The sequence below is a fragment of the Phyllobates terribilis genome, unplaced genomic scaffold, assembly GCF_046119375.1.
Source record: "Phyllobates terribilis strain yellow unplaced genomic scaffold, ASM4611937v1 Scaffold_132__1_contigs__length_4960021, whole genome shotgun sequence".
Classification (NCBI taxonomy): Eukaryota; Metazoa; Chordata; class Amphibia; order Anura; family Dendrobatidae; genus Phyllobates; species Phyllobates terribilis.
This window is the reverse complement of record NW_027362892.1, coordinates 1,239,298-1,259,590: the sequence shown is the minus strand read 5'-3', so window position 1 is coordinate 1,259,590 and position 20,293 is coordinate 1,239,298. Positions and strand designations below refer to the sequence as shown.

At 46.4% G+C, this 20,293-nt stretch overlaps 1 long non-coding RNA gene across 1 annotated transcript; it reads right to left on the bottom strand.

The window, feature by feature from the left end:
- Positions 1–662: 662 nt before the first annotated feature.
- On the bottom strand, positions 663–1,417 carry LOC141203925 (uncharacterized). Its single transcript, XR_012274906.1, has 3 exons — positions 1,249–1,417; positions 919–1,166; positions 663–830 (listed from the first exon to the last, which is right to left on the bottom strand). It is a non-coding gene; the product is annotated as an uncharacterized lncRNA (long non-coding RNA).
- Between the last annotated feature and the right edge of the window lie 18,876 nt (positions 1,418–20,293).

Genomic DNA, 20,293 nt, shown 5'->3' with positions numbered 1-20,293 from the left:
ATAGGAATGTATAAATATGGTATACTAATAAGCGATGGGGGAAGGGTTAGGTATCTGTTTGTCTGTGGTTACCTGATACTGGTGCCTCGTATGGGGTATGGAGGTTCACTGGTGGCACGTGTTGGTGCCTGGGAGGGAGGACGAGGGGTACCTAGAGTGGGGTACACAAAAAAAATGTATGGATAAGTGGGGGTGGAACTCGACAGAGATGTCTCTGCTGGACTCTGAGTTGGGTCGTGAGTTACCTGTTCTTGGTATGGTACTCAATAGACTGTGGTAGTAGTTAGCTGTTGATCCACAGTAGCACTGCTACTGGTATGACAGTCAGCAGGCTGTGTAGATAATACTGGATTCACCGGAGTAGTACTATAGGGAGTGAGAGGAGGCAAGTATTAAGAATAGGGCGCAGGGCTCAAGGGTTAAGGTATGGGGTTCAAAGAGGGTAGTTTTGGATTAGTTACCTTCTAGAGGGTAGCGGGGGTGTCCTGATTATTTTGGATGACTAGGAGGTATCGGTCCTGGTCCTTCTTGGAGAGAGGTAGAGGATATGTCACACACGGCTGTGGGTTGATGATCTGAGTTAGATCTGCAGGGGGAAGGAATAGGGATAGATCATAAATTAACTGATGTAGCTGTGGTACAAGCCTTGGAGACAAGAGGTTTTGGGTTACCTGTTGGTAGGTACAAGGGGCATCCAGGGACGTCTTAGAATGAGCTGGAGGTAGTAGTCCTGGTCCCTTGTTGAGTGGAGGTAGCACGAGGAGGTCAGAAGTAGGATGCAGCAAGAGGCTTGTACTAGCATGTAATGCCTCTGTTCGCTGTATAGAGATCTGTAGGGAGGGGGAGGGGGTGTATCTGTTAAGGTATCACTGGATTGTGGCTGTAGCCTCCAGTTTTTACCCAGAGATCGTGATTTACCTGCTTCGTAGGGATTAGGGTGTCAATAGTAGATGCTGGTTCAGGTCTCCATAATGTAGATACAGCAGGGTGCTGTAGTAGGAGGCTATAGTTATGTCAGAGGTAACCAGAGATAGGATACAGTAGGAGGCTTATGTTTTCCTATGTTGGGTGCACCAGGAGGCTCTGGCTGGAAACAGTGGGTGCCAGATTCAGCAATAGGGAGGGTGGCTGGTGCAGAGCCCAACTGAAGGGGTTGATAGCAAGTACTGCGGGGAACAGGGAAAAACCGTTAGAGGGTCAGCTGCGTACAGTATGGACTTGGTGGGGCAGGGGCCCGTTGTTACTTACGGTCTGTAGAGGGCTTCACCGTCTGGGGGTGGTCGAGGTCCGGAGCGAGAGCGGAGTCCTGGCCGGTGACTGCCGCGTGCTCGCTACTTCCGGGTAGGAGGAGGAGAGAGAGAGTATGTGGAGAGCGCGCGAGAGGGGGGCAGCGTGACGTGGGGTCACGTGGTGTGCAGCGTGCACAAGGTACGGAGGCCTGTGGGCGCCTCTTTAGCTGTGTTAAGGGTCAGTCCGACGCGTTTCAACAACTGCGGCTGTCTTCCTCAGGGATGGCTTAACCCAGTCAAATGGTGTCCTTATATATGCAGGGCTGGTGACGTCATAGGTCAATTTGTTAGTCATTAAATGCAAAGAGCTCTATTTCGCTGTTCAATCCTCTTGGTCTTAAGGTGTTCAGTTTAAAAATCCACTCACTTTCTTTCCTGGACATGCTCTTAATAAAATCTCCTTGTCTCCAGTTCTTGTGGACGATTTGTATACCTACTATTTTAATTCCTTTTATTGACCCATTGTGTTTTTTTATAAAGTGTTTTGAGAGAGGGTGGCCCATGTATTTATTTTTGATGTTCCTTAAATGTTCGTTGATCCTGATGTTCATAGGTCTTTTTGTTCTGCCTATATATAATTTGCCACATGGGCAATATAGCCCGTATATGACCCCTGTGGTGTTGCATGTTATAAAATCTGTGATGGGGTATATTTCTTTTTGGTGGCTGACGGTGTGTTGTTTTGGTGTGTTTAGGGTTTTGCATGTCTTACATTTTTTGCATGGAAAGAAGCCTTTTAGTTTTTGATGGAATGGGGTTTGAGGTTTTTGAGAACTGGTGTGTATCCTTACTGTGGGGGCTATAATTGATCCTAGGTTACGTGCCTTTTTGAAGATGAATTTGGGTCGGTTTGGGATTTTGTCATCGTGTTCGATTAAGTAAAATTATCCCTTGCACTCAATATATATATATTTATTTATTTAAGCACTTTCACTCCAGCTCTGCCAAGTGGACGGAGCATGGTGAAGCCACCTGAGTCACAACTTTCCATAAATTAAGTGCACCCCATCACTATGGTGCGCCTCACCAGAAGTGTTAAGTGGAGTCCACCTCATAATAAACTTTGCTTTTACTTTTGCCCACCCATCTTTAAAGAATCTCTCCCATCAGTTTTTATTCTCTATATATTGCAGTAATCATATTATATAGCACTGTGTACTTACAATTGCTCATTTTGCCTTTCTACCCAGCTTATTGTCATTTACCTAATGGAAAAGAGATGTGATTAAAAACTGACTAGCTGAATCCTTCTAATCTCTATGTTACCACAAGGTGAACTTTTCCTGCATGAGTCATAAGTCCCTGCAGAGGAGGAGGGAGCAGCTGGGTCAGGAGGTGAAGAGGAGAATGATTTTTGCAGGGAAGAGGCTTCCTGATGCTTCCTGTTTCTACATAGAAAAGAATTTACTGGGTAGAAAGGTAAAGTGAGCAATTGTTAGTACACAGTTCTATATAATTACAATATACTAAGAGGATAAGCTCTGATGGGAGAGGTTCTTTAAGCCTGTCATGTATTGGGTAATGAGTTGGGGTGTCAGTCTCCATCAGTGCTGGCTGAACACTGACTATCCTGCTCAGATTACTACACATGGCGCTGCTCCTCCCTGTAGTATGGGCTACGCAGGACGGTGCCGAGGCTCCAGATTCTACCTGCACAGCAACAAGGTCCCAACACTTCTACCTCTATAACTTGCCTAATGCAGACGCAAACCTGCAGCCTTTCCACTGAGATCTTGTCGGCCTTCTACACTGCCATGGCTTTGTCTGCACAATGTAGCTTAAAGGGAATGTCCACTTCTTAAGCATCCTAGAAGTCTACAATATAAGGTCAGTATTCCTCTAACCCTCTGCCTTATTTGGCTGCCATTGAAAGCAGTCAGCGAAATGGGTTCAATTTTCTATAGAAGTGGCAGAATTTAACCCCTTCCTGACCGTGTTATTTCCCATCTCTGCATTTTTCTTATTCTTCTAAGAGCAGTAACTTTATCTTTCTGTCAATACAGCCATATGAGGGTTTTTGTTTTTATGCCGTTCACTGATCAGGTAAATTATTTTTATATTTTGATTGGACTTTTACAGAAGTAACGCCCATATGGTTTATTTTAAAATGGGTCATAGAGGGGCAGGGGTGATTTGAAGGTTCAGATTATACTTTTTCCTTTTTGTCCCCTTAGGCTGTGTGCCCACGATGCATTTTTTAAGCATTTCCGCAGCGGCAAAAATGCTGCAGAAACGCTTAAAAAACACATGGTAGAAGGCCTGCCATGTTCCCCAATGATAACCCGCATGTGCTGTGCACATGCTGCGGAAATTTCTGCTGCGGATTATCATTGCGGAAAAAAAACGCAGCACTACCAATTATTTTGTGGAAGTGCTGCTTTTTCGCCACCACTTACTTGCATTAGAACTCATGGATTACGCATCACTGTATATGTAGATGCGCAATCCACGCGTTCCAATGTGCGGATGGTTCCCAGGTCTAGAGGAGAGGAGACCGTCCTCCGGACCCGGGTACTATAGAAACTGTGAAAAAAAGAATAAAATAAAAACTAAATATGATACTTACCTTCTGGCGGCCCCCGCTGCGCTCCTCCTCTCATGCCGGCAAATCGCGATGGACTGAAGGACCTGCGCTGATGTCATAGTCATGTGATGGGTCACGCGACGCTGACGTCGGCAGGTCCTTCAGTGCAGTGTACCGCGATCTGCCTGCAGTCAGCACCGAGTGAAGCAAGACTCTGGGGTCTATCGGAAGGTAAGTATAGATTTATTTTTTATTTTTTGACATTCTCTCGGGTCACACTATATAAATCCATGCCGTTTGCATGGATTTATATAGTGTGACCAAGTTGACAAGCACTTTCCAAGTGATGCTAAAATCGCTTGGAAAGCGCTTGACAACCCGCATGCGGAAATGCATGTTAAGAACTCTTCATTTCCGCATGTCCCTGGCAGGAAAATGCATGTACAATCCGCATGTACAATCCGCATGTACAATCCGCATGTACAATCCACATGTACAATCCACATGCGTTTTTTCTGCCAGGGGAGATGCAGAAACGCTCAGGAAAAATCCGGAGTATTTCTGCATCGTGGGCACATAGCCTTAGGGGACTTGAACATGCAATCATCTGAATTCTTGTTACGTACAGCAATACTGCAGTATATAGCCAGCATTCACAGATCTGTCATGACAGGCATGGGTCTTTTCAGCAGACTCCTTTCTGGCAGTGATGGCATCCCACGATCGTGTTACAGGAGCACAGATGGGCACATGGCATGACTCCCTTCTCAGTTCGCTGTTAATGCCGCTGTCCGTCTCTAACAGGTGGAGCTCTGCCCTACATGTGGCTATTAGAGGTTGATGATGGCTAAATATCACAGCTGGCATATGATGTAACTGCAAATCATGTTGGTAAGGGGTTAAAGTGCCACTCCAGTGGGTTTTTTTTCTTTCACTTTTAGTGCAGAAATGATTTTCAAGTATGTGCTCAGATTGGGCATGGGTGCTGGGATTACTAGTACACCTGACATCCAGGTGGGCATAATTCTGTTCCTTGCGTATTGGAAGACTCTGCCACTGCTGCTTTGGTGTTGGCAATCTTTCAGTTTCTTGCCCATTGATGCTCGGGAACAGTCCTCAAAGTATCTATTTATCGGTCGACCATGACTGCACCACGAGAGAGGGAATCCGCCCACCAAGTACAAGAAACCTACAGGCTTAAAAGGGGCGGCACCTCTCGCCTCAGTTTGGTTTCCTATCCTTGATGAAGGGAACCTGTGGCAGGCTTACCTGTTGAAGATGTACGGATTCTGAAGAATCGAGCTGTCGAGCAGCGCCCACAGCCTGGGGTCGGCAGCTCCAGCATCGCTCTGCGTCAGTGGCTGTGGAGCGGCGCCTATGTCTGGGGTTGGCAGCCCCAGCATCAAATGGGCGCTGGATGGCAGCAGGGGCTGTGCCCCTGTCTGGGGTTGGCAGCCCCAACATCATGCTGGTGCCAGATGGTAAGGGGGAGCTGCGCCCCTGTCTGGGGTGGGCCGCCCCAGTGTCGTTCTGGCGCCAGGCAGTGGTGTCCCTGTGGGAAGTTGCAGCTTCAGTGCCGCATGATACGGCGGGGCCACACGCTTCCGGTCTCTCTATGTAGCCGGAGGCGTGGCATGATGCTGCTGTGCGCCCCGGTGGTCACGTGACCGGACCAGGAAGTTCCGGCCACATGTGTGCCGACTCCAAAGGGAGTGCTGCAATAACCTCTACGGCCAGCAGGTGGCACGCCCAGTGGTAGAATTAGCAACCCTTAAATCCCTCTCCCTTAAAACAGCACTACTAATAGCTTTAACCTCTGCTAGGAGGATTGGTCACATTCAGGCTCTGTCTACGGCCTTACCATTTACTCAAATCCTGGATGATAGGCAGGATCAGGTTTAAGAATGACTCTATCTCCCTAAGGTAGCTACTCATTTCCACTGACTTCAGGAAGTAGTACTACCCTCCTTCTGTCCTAATCCGAGTAACCAGAAGGAAGCAGAGTTGCATACATTAGACGTAAGGAGTTGTGTGGTTAGGTACCTCTCGGTTACCAAAGACTTTAGGAAAGAGAGCTCATTGTTTATATCCTACCAAGGGGTTAGGAAAGGGTTTAAAGTCAAGGTCCCCGTAGCTAGATGGATGAGGGAGGCTATTTCTCTAGCTTATGCGTTTAGTGACGAAGAAGTATCACAAGGGTTGAACGCTCACTCCACCCGGGCTGTCTATCTCCTGGGCAGAGAAGACGGGTGTCTCGATAGACATATGTAAGGCTGCTACCTGGTCTTCTCCCTCTACATTCTATAGGCACTATAGACTGGATATGGGTGTTTCATCTGACCTCACCTTTGGGAGATGGGTGCTCCAAGCTGTGGACCCTCCCAAGACTTCTTAATCTCTACAATTCTCTCGTGGTGCTGTCATGGTCGACCGATGGTCATAAGTTACTTACCGGTAACGGGATTTTTCTGAGACCATGACAGCACCCTTATATTTCCTCCCTTCATGTTTGTGGGAGCACTCTGTTTGTTAGAATTTCAGACTTAATGGGTGGTGTATGATAGAGTCATTTTGTGATTGTTTGCTATGTTTATCCTGGCAGTCCTCTCAATACTCTGTAATCCAAACTGAGGCGAGAAGTGGCACCCCTTGTTAAGCCTGTAGGTTTGCTGTCCTTGGTGGGCTGACCCCCCCCCCCCATGGTGCTGTCATGGTCTCCGAAAGATCCTGTTACCGGTAAGTAACTTGACTTTTTCCCTATAGGAAAGTCGCTTGTCAAAAGCCACCAGGGCAAAGTGCGCAGTTCTGCATCAAGTGGGAAAACATCAAGAAAAGCTCTGGGAAATGTCAACAAGCAAGTAATGACCCAGAAGAACGGGCAGCCTCTGAAAGGAGACCGGAAAGTGCCAAAGCCTGCGCCAGCTGTTATACAGGTATAATGTATTACCGCAGCTCTGATCATACACCGCTCTTGTGTTCTGCCCTGTACTGATGTACAGACTTGTATCTACATAATCCTAAAATGCCACAGGAACATCTGCAAGAAGATCACATGGCATATTCTACTATTACAAGTCCCATTATTATCTGTTGGATTAAAGTGGGCTAATATCTGGCTAATCTAGCTGTGTAATGTGTATGGGGGTCTCCTGGCTGCCCTAACAAATGTTCAGTTCAAATACCCGCTCCTTGTTCTCTAGGGACAAATTGCTTAGAGGCAGCAGATTACCCTCCTCCCCACAGAACACATGAGAGCTCATCTGTATGTTGGGAGAGATGGCTGCTAGCCAAACAGTGTATGGCCAGGCCACAGCTATGCCACAGGGGCTTGGCTGACTCCTTTTCAGATCATATATGGAGAACCTAATGGCAAACACTGGATAAATGAAGCTTGTGACCTGGTTCCTGTTCCCCTCTAGGTTTCTGGCACTTCTGATAAGACAGACGAGCAGCAGTACCCCGACATTGAGAAGTTTGTTCCCTACAATCCTGCAGGTAACTCTTCCACACCTTGCTGTACCTATTGCCTGCCATTAGCCACTTGCCTTTACATTTAATTTTGAGCATGAGAATCAATTCTAATACTTGCACCTGAATCTGGATGGGGTTAGTGAATTTGTCACCAGGATTTTGCTGCCTCATCTGAGAGCAGCATGACTTAGGGGCAGAGACCCTGATTACAGTGATGGATCACTTGGTGCAGTTCAGAGTAACTGTGTCTGCTGCAGATCTACAAATGCTCTGAATGCTGGGCTCTGTATAACCCCACCCACATCACTGATTGGTAGCTTTCTGCCTATGCACAGTGTACAGAACTATCCATCCATTGTGGGGACAGGGTTGGACTACATGGCAGAAGCTTTACTAGTCATCTGGTGGCAGTCTCCTGCTTGTGGAGGATCTCTTATCAAAACTACAGCAATCAGCCCAGAAAGCAACACGTCACTGGAATTGGGGATCTTTGTCCCCACGTTGTGCTGCTCTCAGATCAGGTGGCAATAAACCTGGTGACAGATTCCCTTTAAATGCAGTTTAGGGCCATCTCTGTTACACTCTTACTCTCTATTAGCTGCAATGTCCCATCTGCCTAATGCAGCCACAGATCTCATGGCTGCAGTATCCGGATCTTCAGAAACTCGCTGACATCGTGTCAGTTAATCCAATGAGTGTTTGCAGTGACAGCAATGTCTGTTAGCTGGGCTTCTGCTGCTGCTCAGTTGTGGAGGAGAGCAGACAGATGTCAGTGTGGTGTTCGGAGGCTCCTGGGGCCCCTGCACGTGACATCAGGAGTGCCAGAGATCCAGAGTGTGGTCTTGGGCTCCACTATACAGGTGGGACTTTGCAGCTATTTGGGGGTGGGGAGAGGAGGACACAACACTGACGTGTGCAGTGAAGGTGGTTAAAGTTCATTGACGCTAGATGACTCATTTTGTTGCATTGAGCCCATAGACAAACTAGGAATGCCAAAGAACCAATCAAGAACAACCGAACTAAATAGTCAAATTCTGCAAAAATAGGAAATTTAAAAAACGTATAATGAATACACGGTTAAGTAAGTGACACCGTAGAGACAGGCACTCACACCAATGTACATACAATAGTTAAAATAGAAAAATATAGAATAGATGTATACTACCAGGAGTAGTTCTAGAACGCACACCAGGGGTAGGTGTAGAACCGCCCGCCAGGGTTAGTACTGGAACCGCCCACTGGCACCAGGGGTAGTACTGGAACCGCCCACTGGCGCCAGGGGTAGTACTGGAACCGCCCACTGGTGCCAGGGGTAGTACTGGGACCGCCCACTGGCGCCAAGGGTAGTACTGGGACCGCCCACTGGCGCCAAGGGTAGTACTGGAACCGCCCACTGGCGCCAGGGGTAGTACTGGAACCGCCCACTGGCGCCAGGGGTAGTACTGGAACCGCCCACTGGCGCCAGGGGTCGTACTGGAACCGCCCACTAGCGCCAGGGGTCGTACTGGAACCGCCCACTGGCGCCAGGGGTCGTACTGGAACCGCCCACTGGCGCCAGGGGTCGTACTGGAACCGCCCACTGGCGCCAGGGGTCGTACTGGAACCGCCCACTGGCGCCAGGGGTCGTACTGGAACCGCCCACTGGCGCCAGGGGTCGTACTGGAACCGCCCACTGGCGCCAGGGGTAGTTCTTGAACCGCCCACCAGGAGCATACCAGGAACAGTACTAGAACCGCCCACGAGGACTTGCACGCTAGGAGTAATTCTAGAACCGCCCACCGGCACCAGGGGTTGTTCAGGAACCGCCCGCCAGGGGTAGATCTAGAACCGCCCTCCAGCACCAGGAGTAATTCTAGAACCGCCCACCATCACCAGGGGTTGTTCTGGAACCGCCCACCAGGGGTAGTTCTAGAACCGCCCACCAAAACTAGGGGTAGTTCTAGAACCAACCACCAGGGGTAATTCTAGAACCGCCCACCATCACCAGGGGTTGTTCAGGAACCACCCGCCAGGGGTAGCTCTAGAACCGCCCTCCAGGAGTAATTCTAGAACCACCCACCATCACCAGGGGTTGTTCTGGAACCGCCCACCAGGGTAGTTCTAGAACCGCCCACCAAAACTAGGAGTAGTTATATAACCGCCCACCAGGAGCAGTACTAGAACTGCACACTAGGAGTACTTCTAAAACCGCCCATCAGCACCAGGGGTTGTTCCAGAACCATCCGCCAGGGGTTGTTCTAGAACCACCAGCACCAGGAGCAGTACTAGAACTGCCAACACCAGGAGCAGTACTAGAACTGCCAGCACCAGGAGCAGTACTACAGTAGAACCGGCAGCACCAGGAGCAGTACTAGAACCGCCATCACCAGGAGCAGTACTAGAACCGCCCCGCCAGGAGCAGTACTAGAACCGCCAGCACCAGTATTAGACCCGCCCCGCCAGGAGCAGTACTAGACCCGCCATCACCAGGAGCAGTACTAGACCCGCCCCGCCAGGAGCAGTACTAGACCCGCCCCACCAGGAGCAGTACTAGACCCGCCCCGCCAGGAGCAGTACTAGACCCGCCCCGCCAGGAGCAGTACAAGACCTGCCCCGCCAGGAGCAGTAGTAGACCCGCCCCGCCAGGAGCAGTACTAGACCCGCCCCGCCAGCACCAGGAGCAGTACTATAACCGACAGCACCAGGAGCAGTACTAGAACCGCCAGCACCAGGAGCAGGACTAGAACCGCCAGCACCAGGAGCAGGACTAGAACCGCCAGCACCAGGAGCAGGACTAGAACCGCCAGCACCAGGAGCAGGACTAGAACCGCCAGCACCAGGAGCAGGACTAGAACCGCCAGCACCAGGTGCAGTACTAGACCCGCCCCGCCAGGAGCAGTACTAGACCCGCCCCGCCAGGAGCAGTACTAGACCCGCCCCGCCAGGAGCAGTACTAGACCCGCCCCGCCAGGAGCAGTACTAGACCCGCCCCGCCAGGAGCAGTACTAGACCCGCCCCGCCAGGAGCAGTACTAGACCCGCCCCGCCAGGAGCAGTACTAGACCCGCCCCGCCAGGAGCAGTACTAGACCCGCCCACCAGCAGCAGGAGCAGGACTAGAACCGCCCCGCCAGGAGCAGTACTAGACCCGCCCACCAGCAGCAGGAGCAGGACTAGAACCGCCAGCACCAGGAGCAGTACTAGAACCGCCAGCACCAGGAGCAGTACTAGAACCGCCCCGCCAGGAGCAGTACTAGAACCGCCCCGCCAGGAGCAGTACTAGAGCCGCCCCGCCAGGAGCAGTACTAGAGCCGCCCCGCCAGGAGCAGTACTAGAGCCGCCCCGCCAGGAGCAGTACTAGAGCCGCCCCGCCAGGAGCAGTACTAGAGCCGCCCCGCCAGGAGCAGTACTAGAGCCGCCCCGCCAGGAGCAGTACTAGAGCCGCCCCGCCAGGAGCAGTACTAGAGCCGCCCCGCCAGGAGCAGTACTAGAGCCGCCCCGCCAGGAGCAGTACTAGAACCGCCCCGCCAGGAGCAGTACTAGAACCCGCCCGCCAGCACTAGGAGTAGTTTGAGAACCGCCCACAGTCAGCAGAGGGTAGTTTTTTGACCGCCCCACAGTCAGCAGAGGGTAGTTTTTTGACCGCCCCACAGTCAGCAGAGGGTAGTTTTTTGACCGCCCCACAGTCAGCAGAGGGGGTAGTTTTTTGACCGCCCCACAGTCAGCCGAGGGGGTAGTTTTTTGACCGCCCCACAGTCAGCCGAGGGGGTAGTTTTTTGACCGCCCCACAGTCAGCCGAGGGGGTAGCTTTTTGACCGCCCCACAGTCAGCCGAGGGGGTAGCTTTTTGACCGCCCCACAGTCAGCCGAGGGGGTAGCTTTTTGACCGCCCCACAGTCAGCCGAGGGGGTAGCTTTTTGACCGCCCCACAGTCAGCCGAGGGGGTAGCTTTTTGACCGCCCCACAGTCAGCCGAGGGGGTAGCTTTTTGACCGCCCCACAGTCAGCCGAGGGGGTAGCTTTTTGACCGCCCCACAGTCAGCCGAGGGGGTAGCTTTTTGACCGCCCCACAGTCAGCCGAGGGGGTAGCTTTTTGACCGCCCCACAGTCAGCCGAGGGGGTAGCTTTTTGACCGCCCCACAGTCAGCCGAGGGGGTAGCTTTTTGACTGCCCCACAGTCAGCCGAGGGGGTAGCTTTTTGACCGCCCCACAGTCAGCCGAGGGGGTAGCTTTTTGACCGCCCCACAGTCAGCCGAGGGGGTAGCTTTTTGACCGCCCCACAGTCAGCCGAGGGGGTAGCTTTTTGACCGCCTCACAGTCAGCCGAGGGGGTAGCTTTTTGACCGCCTCACAGTCAGCCGAGGGGGTAGCTTTTTGACCGCCCCACAGTCAGCCGAGGGGGTAGTTTTTTGACCGCCCCACAGTCAGCCGAGGGGGTAGCTTTTTGACCGCCCCACAGTCAGCCGAGGGGGTAGCTTTTTGACCGCCCCACAGTCAGCCGAGGGGGTAGCTTTTTGACCGCCCCACAGTCAGCCGAGGGGGTAGCTTTTTGACCGCCCCACAGTCAGCCGAGGGGGTAGCTTTTTGACCGCCCCACAGTCAGCCGAGGGGGTAGCTTTTTGACCGCCCCACAGTCAGCCGAGGGGGTAGCTTTTTGACCGCCCCACAGTCAGCCGAGGGGGTAGCTTTTTGACCGCCCCACAGTCAGCCGAGGGAGTAGTTTATTGACCGCCCCACAGTCAGCCGAGGGGGTAGTTTATTGACCGCCCCACAGTCAGCCGAGGGGGTAGTTTTTTGACCGCCCCACAGTCAGCCGAGGGGGTAGTTTTCTGACCGCCCCACAGTCAGCCGAGGGGGTAGTTTTCTGACCGCCCCACAGTCAGCCGAGGGGGTAGTTTTCTGACCGCCCCACAGTCAGCCGAGGGGGTAGTTTTCTGACCGCCCCACAGTCAGCCGAGGGGGTAGTTTTTTGACCGCCCCACAGTCAGCCGAGGGGGTAGTTTTATGACCGCCCCACAGTCAGCCGAGGGGGTAGTTTTATGACCGCCCCACAGTCACCAGAGGGTAGTTTTATGACCGCCCCACAGTCACCAGAGGGTAGCCCCTAACCTATTAGTCCCCTGTGCAGCTGCACTGGTTGCACCAATGATATCCACTTAGCCTAGTAAAATCTATCATCCCTTATCAAAGCTGAGCAACAAAAAACTCTCCTAGTTACCCATAGCAATCAGAAATTAAAAGGGTATTCCCATCTCCAAGATCCTATCGCAATATATAGTAGGTGTAATAATAATAATATTAGCAAATACCTCCAATAAGAAATGTAGAATACTTTTTCTGATTCGCTATGTTTCTTTCCTCATGTGCAGGCATTGCAGGACCTTAGGTATCTATGGTTACGACCACTAGCAACTAGATAACTATCGCTATAAGTGGTTTGTAAGCATGGATAGCTAAGGTCCTGCAATGCCTGCACATGAGGGAAGAGACATGGCGAATCAGAAAAACTATTCTACATTTCTAATTGGAGGTATTTGCTAACATTATTATTATTACACCTACTCCATATTCCACAGTGATATAAAAAAAGAATAAAAAGGGGAGACAAGGGGCGCAGAGTCTAAGTGTAGATGAATATGTGCATTTGCCACAACAGTATTTGTTTTTTGCACTCACCCTTTAGATGTCTTGTATTTTCACTCAAATGATCTGTATAGTGGATCAGCTCTTTGCAATCCTCTGGTCTGCAGCACAAATGCGGGAACTATGTCAGCCCTGGTATAAGGCTTGCATGTTGGATATTGTAGTGGAGAGAAGATTTCCCTTTTTCGGCGCTTCCAGAGGATAAGGATCGTTACAGATGAATTCTTTTTCTCAAAATCAGATTTATTCGGACACTATATTAAGAACAAACAACGTGTTTCTGCCAGCAACGGCCTTCATCAGGTATAAAATGCACTTGTAAGGACTTTAAGGGAAGACAATCTTTATAGACTAGTTACTCTTAAGATGTCGTGTTTTTTTTTTTTTTTTCTTTCCTTGACTTGGTTGAATTGATTAGGATTGACACCACACCCCAATTAAGTTAGGAGAGTGGGTAGTTGTTCAGCATTACATTCTAGCACCATTCTGTGTACTAGAATGGTAGATTTTTTTATATTAGAATGAACATATATATAATAAAATTCCTTTCTCTTATCATTTCCTTCACTTTCCCCTCCTTATATATATAGAAAGAGAAAGTGATATATAATAGTAATTTTAGAATGCATAGTTGTGATTAAAATATACCTGGTGATGGTTATATTTATATATAAAAAAATAATAATAAATAAATTACATAGTACTGATCATAAAAATACATAATTGTTAGTCTAGTATATAAAAAAATTCATAAAATATAAGTTATTTTTACAGGAATGAAATCTTACAATAAAACAAATATTATTTTCAGTATTGGTAAATAGGGCTGTGCATTATTAAATATACATTTTTTTTCTTCTTTTTCCCCCTCACACATTTTCCACTATATCATTAAGACCATCTGGATATAGGGTTTTCAATCTAAAGATCCAAAAAGACTCTTTTCTGTTTAGTTTCTGGAGTTACCTTTATGTCAAATTGTTTGTGGTGTTTAACTAAAAGGTGTCTGGACAAACTGTGTTTTAAAAAACCTTTTTTGGTGTTGTGTCTGTGGCCATTCATACGCGACCGCAGTGTCTGTGTAGTGCGGCCCACGTATTGAAGACCACAGGCACAATTGATCACGTAGATAATGTGATCACTCTCACAAGTAAGGTGCTGGCTTATATTTATTGTCTCTCCTGTGCTTCTTGATGTGATACATTTTTGTTTGTGACTAATGATATTGCAGCAATGACATTTTTTTGATCCACATCTAAAAACTCCAAGGGGATTTTGTATAGGAGTCTTTTTTGGTCTTAAAGGAGAGAGGGGTTTGCCTAAGACACTAGGCGCAATAATGTTCCCAATAGTAACCGCCCTCCGGAATATGATACCAGGATTCTCCGGTAGCCACTTTTTGAGAAAGGAATCCCTTCTTAGAATGTACCAATACTTTTTTTAAAAATAATAAATACAAAAATACTGAAAAAATATCATTCAGTACCAAAGACAATATTTCAAAATCAGAGAAGTTAGCTCTCAAGCAATTGAAAAATAATAAAAAAAATAGTCATCAGACAAGCTGATAAAGGAGGTGGAGTGGTCATTCAGGACAGGGAAACATATCTGCAGGAAGCTCACAATATCCTAGCAGATAAAAAATACTATAACAAATTAGATACAGATCCTGCAAAAACATTTAAATCAGAATACCACATGTTCATAAATGTAGCATATTCACAAAATATTATCAATAAAAAAAAAAACGTTTCCTGACAAACAAAAACCCAAACACAGCAATTTTTTATCATTTACCAAAGGTCCACAAAAACCCTGTAGTACCACCAGGTAGACCGATTATTTCCAGTATTGGATCTCTAACTAGTCAGTTATCTCACTATATAGACTTACATCTTCAGGACCTTGTAAAAAAGCTACCGTCTTTCCTCCATGATTCTTACCAACTTATAAAGGAATATAGTTCTTTAAACTGGGAAAATGATTATCTTTTCATTACACTGGATGTGAATGCTCTGTACTCCAATATAGAACATAATATGGGAGTTGAAGCAGTATCACACTATTTATCTGAGATTCCAAATATGCCGTCGGCCCAGAGAGATTTCCTTCTATCAGGCTTAAAGTTTATATTGGAGCATAATGTTTTTGAATTCCAGGGTGAATTGTTCCTGCAGCAGTTTGGCACCGCGATGGGGACTCGGGTCGCGCCAAGTTTCGCTAATCTTTTTATGGGGCGATTCGAGTCCTCATCTCCCATCAGCCAAACACCATTTAAGGAACACATATTGCTATATAGACGCTATATAGATGATTTAATCATCTTCTGGAAGGGCACAGAAAAACAAGCTATTTCTCTTATAGAGGAACTTAACAAAAATAGTTGGGGTATTTCATTCACATATAACATGGATAAAGAAAAAATCCATTATCTGGACCTGGAAATCAGTCACTCTAATAATAAAATTATAAGTAAAACCTTTTTTAAAAAAAACGGATTCTAATGGATTTTTGGACTTTCGGAGCGCACATTATCCAAAATGGAAGCAGAACATACTGTTCAGCCAATAGCTGCGCATCCGAAAGAACAATACGAAAGACAAAGATTATGTGGAACAATCCAAAATTCGGACTAAAAAATTCTTGGATAAAAAACACCCCAAAAAATTGATAGCAGAAGCCTATGAAACCAACCTGAAAAAAACTCAAAATGAATGTCTGTATGAAAAACTCACAGAAAAAAAACAGTGCTCTGTTATAGACAATGAACAAACAAATACGTACAAAAAGAGAGATAAAGAAAATAATACAAGATGGCAATATAATTTTATTACTGCTTTTAATCAGGGAAGTGTGAAAGTAAGACAGATTTTAAAAAAGTATTGGTACATTCTAAGAAGGGATTCCTTTCTCAAAAAGTGGCTACCGGAGAATCCTGGTATCACATTCCGGAGGGGGGTTACTATTGGGAACATTATTGCGCCTAGTGTCTTAGGGAAACCCCTCTCTCCTTTAAGACCAAAAAAGACTCCTATACAAAATCCCCTTGGAGTTTTTAGATGTGGATCAAAAAAATGTCATTGCTGCAATATCATTAGTCACAAACAAAAATGTATCACATCAAGAAGCACAGGAGAGACAATAAATATAAACCAGCACCTTACTTGTGAGAGTGATCACGTTATCTACGTGATCAATTGTGCCTGTGGTCTTCAATACGTGGGCCGCACTACACAGACACTGCGGTCGCGTATGAATGGCCACAGACACAACACCAAAAAAGGTTTTTTAAAACACAGTTTGTCCAGACACCTTTTAGTTAAACACCACAAACAATTTGACATAAAGGTAACTCCAGAAACTAAACAGAAAAGAGTCTTATTGGATCTTTAGATTGAAAACCCTATATCCAGATGGTCTCAATGATATAGTGGAAAATGTGTGAGGGGGAAAAAGAAGAAAAAAAATGTATATTTAATAATGCACAGTCCTATTTACCAATACTGAAAATAATATTTGTTTTATTGTAAGATCTCATTCCTGTAAAAATAACTGTTATATTTTATGATTTTTTTTTATATACTAGACTAACAATTATGTATTTTTATGATCAGTACTATGTAATTTATTTATTTATTTTTTTATATATATAAATATAACCATCACCAGGTATATTTTAATCACAACTATGTATTCTAAAATTACTATTATATATCACTTTCTCTTTCTATATATATAAGGAGGTGAAAGTGAAGGAAATGATAAGAGAAAGGAATTTTATTATATATATGTTCATTCTAATATCAAAAAATATACCATTCTAGTACACAGAATGGTGCTAGAATGTAATGCTGAACAACTACCCACTCTCCTAACTTAATTGGGGTGTGGTGTCAATCCTAATCAATTCAACCAAGTCAAGGAAAGAAGAAAAAAAAAAACACGACATCTTAAGAGTAACTAGTCTATAAAGATTGTCTTCCCTTAAAGTCCTTACAAGTGCATATTATACCTGATGAAGGCCGTTGCTGGCAGAAACGCGTTGTTTGTTCTTAATATAGTGTCCGAATAAATCTGATTTTGAGAAAAAAAATTCATCTGTAACGATCCTTATCCTCTGGAAGCGCCGAAAAAGGGAAATCTTCTCTCCACTACAACCTACTCCATATTGGGAGAGGATTTGGAGATGGGAATACCCCTGTAATAAAAGCTGAGCTCTGACTGGTTGCTATGGGTAACGAGAATAGTTGTAATTCTGCTCCATAATCTACATAATTTCTCCCCTTTCTCATCATTCAGGTGGATGTGACGGGGTCCTGGGTCTCCTCCTCCGCTTCCATCCGGTCAGTCTTGTCATGGCTCAGTGAAGGCTAAGAAGCGGGTTATTCTGTTCTTCTTGGCTTTCTCCTGTCCCTATTCTCCAATCGATTCTTCTTGCCTTCCTTGTGGTTTGTGAGCTCCCGTGTGTCTCCTCTCACCTGCGCTCCTGTGTATGCAGGCACCTGCCATTGTGATGTCATCGCTATGTCATAGATTCCACATTCCGGCACCTGCCATTGTGATGTCATCGCTATGTCGCCATGCTTCCACATGCTGGTATGTGCCTCTGTGATATCACAGCTTTGGCCAATATGGCTGTAGTCCTGGGGCAGCATAAGTCACATGACTGGTACCAGTCGTATGGTTCAGGACATTGCAGTCCAATTGAAGAAATCATTGCTTGATTACAATCCGGTTTTCCACACAATTTACCTCACACACATTATTTACACCAGTGCATTATTAATGGCCGTACAGAACTAGCCCTCAAAAAGGCTGGGTTTATTGAGGTCCTGACAAGACCAGGTAATGAAGGGTTTATTACAGGGTTTGATATGGAGGTTGGATGTGGAACTAGGAATGTGATAGGCTGGTGGCGGAGTTCTAGTGAGATTTATATAATAGGAGGGCAGCCATATTTGGCGTGACATTCAGCGCTGGCTTCACTTTCCTCTCCTACAGACATCATTGACATCTGGAGGAGGTGGGAGAGCAGCTGCAGCGGTCAATTCCTCCAAAGTACGAGAGCGTGAAGACACCTCTGATTGGCCGCAGGGATCGCGGGCCCCGGGAGAGCCAGTGCTGACACTGCTGGAATGGCCAAACCAGGTCTTCATAGGTAATTGAATAAAATGGAGGTTTATTTAGAATAAAGTTACAAGTAAAGGTATAGATAAGGATAAGATATAAAAACCTTATACAGAAACCTCTATGAATGAGAAGTGGGTCTGCCTTCTTGCAAAAGGGTGCAGTATTTAAATGTAAATTTCTCTCATGCATGGAGTTTCCACGCAAGCCCAGACAATATAATGAAATGACATGGAAATCTGTATTCCAAGCAAAACATCCATATTCACAGGTGATTTGAATGAGAGAAAAATGTATTTTGAATAATAGTTACAGTTCAGAGATGGAGATGAGACATAAAATGCGTATACAGGACCCCTATGAATGAGAGAGGGACCTACTCTGTTACAGAAGAGTGCAGGATCTAAACCAAAGTTCTGGCTCACAGTAACAAAGTTTCCATGCATGTTCAGATTAAACATTACAATTCTTAGTTCTCAAGGATAAGTCTGTTGCAGGAGACCTCCAGACGCCTGGTTTCTGGGAGTACATTTTATCTATGGAATAACATGGTACAGAACTTTCTAACAATATCTGCAGGCTCAGCCTTGATTTCCCTTACAGAAACAAAACATGATTTAATAAAGCTAGACTATATCAGACGTATCACAAGTAATATAACATATTGGAAAATTATGGATTATAATTACTGTATTGATTATTTTATTTATTAGAAATATTTAAAGTAAAATATAATTAGTACTTAAGCATAAATCTGACAAGGAGGCTTCCAGGCGGTTTGTTTCTGAAAGAATATCTGATCTATAGTGCAATGTCTTACAGAACCTTCTGACCATATCGGAAGCTTAGCACAGAGGCAGATCTGTTTTCCGGCACCCGGAGCAAGAATTCAGTTTGGCGCCCCACACACACACCGCTCATGCAGTTTGAATAGTAGTCATGTGACCGCTCATATACGATTTGCTTTTTGACAGTCACGTGATTAGCTGCTCTTCCTAATTCTCTCAATTTCAGTGAAAAACGACAGCCCCTATTTCATGAAGAGAAGCAGGATTAAAGGCTAGTTGTCACATAACCGTAAGTATGAAAATCACATACGAGTGGTCATGTGGTGTCTGCTGGACCCAGCTAGCAGAGCTGAATCCTGACATTGAGTATATTGCACGCTGTTAAGGTTGGGCATGCTACAGTACTTAATTTTATAATTAAAAGGGTTGTCCAGGTTTGTGATTAAAGTCGGCAGTAACTCTAGGTGGCTGCAGACTTCTGAATACTTGCAGCACATGCACTGCACACTTTCACCTTTCCTCCAGCACAGGAGAATCCTGAAAGGTCATGTGAGTGCAAGTATGAGATTTTCATACTTCTGGCCACATTCCAACTAAACGTGACCAGCCTCACTCAAGTCATTTGTATAGAATGAGGCCACGCATGTCTAGTTGGCATGTGACCAAGTGTATGCAAATCGCATAATTGTGGTTTCAAGATTTCCTGCTCTCACCACTAGCGCCAGAGAATCCTGACCGCATGCAGTGCACATGCGCACGGTGAAAATTCAGAGGTCTGCTGTCAGTGATTGCAGACTTTCATCACAAATTTGAACAACCCTTTTAATTTTCCTAAAACAAATAAAAACAGAGTAACTCTTGTCAGACAGCACAACACTTTATTAATATGGCCATGTATCATGTAATTTTATAAGTTATGGACTGTTCAATGTGTACAGGATCAGAACCAATAACTGCACAAAAATACATCAACATAACTACCAGCAGTATGCAAAAATACAGCATCACAACCCTCATCAGTACAGTACAACACCAGAACCACCATCAGTACATGTACTGTCTCCTCCTTGGTATGTCCTCACACTGTCTCTTCATGTTACCCCTTTCCCCACATTACCCAGTCTCTATTATGTGCCCGCACTAACTTTTCTCCTCCTATACTGTCTCCTGACACCCCCCCCCCACCATTCCTTATACTATTTCTGCACACATCCCCCCCCCCCCGTTCCTCATTATTTCCACACACCCATTCACGCTTGCTCCTCACACATTCCCTCCCCGCAGTGTTTCCACACCCATTCCTCACCCCCGCTCACTATTCTGTTTCCTCACACATTCTCCTCTCGCTCTCCGTACTGTTTCTTCACACATTCTCTCCATACTGTCCCCTCAAATTCACCCAGCATTACAATAATTCTTTGGTTCCTTCAGCTTAATTGGAGTGCTTGCCACACCAACAGACATTCTTCACGCCTAT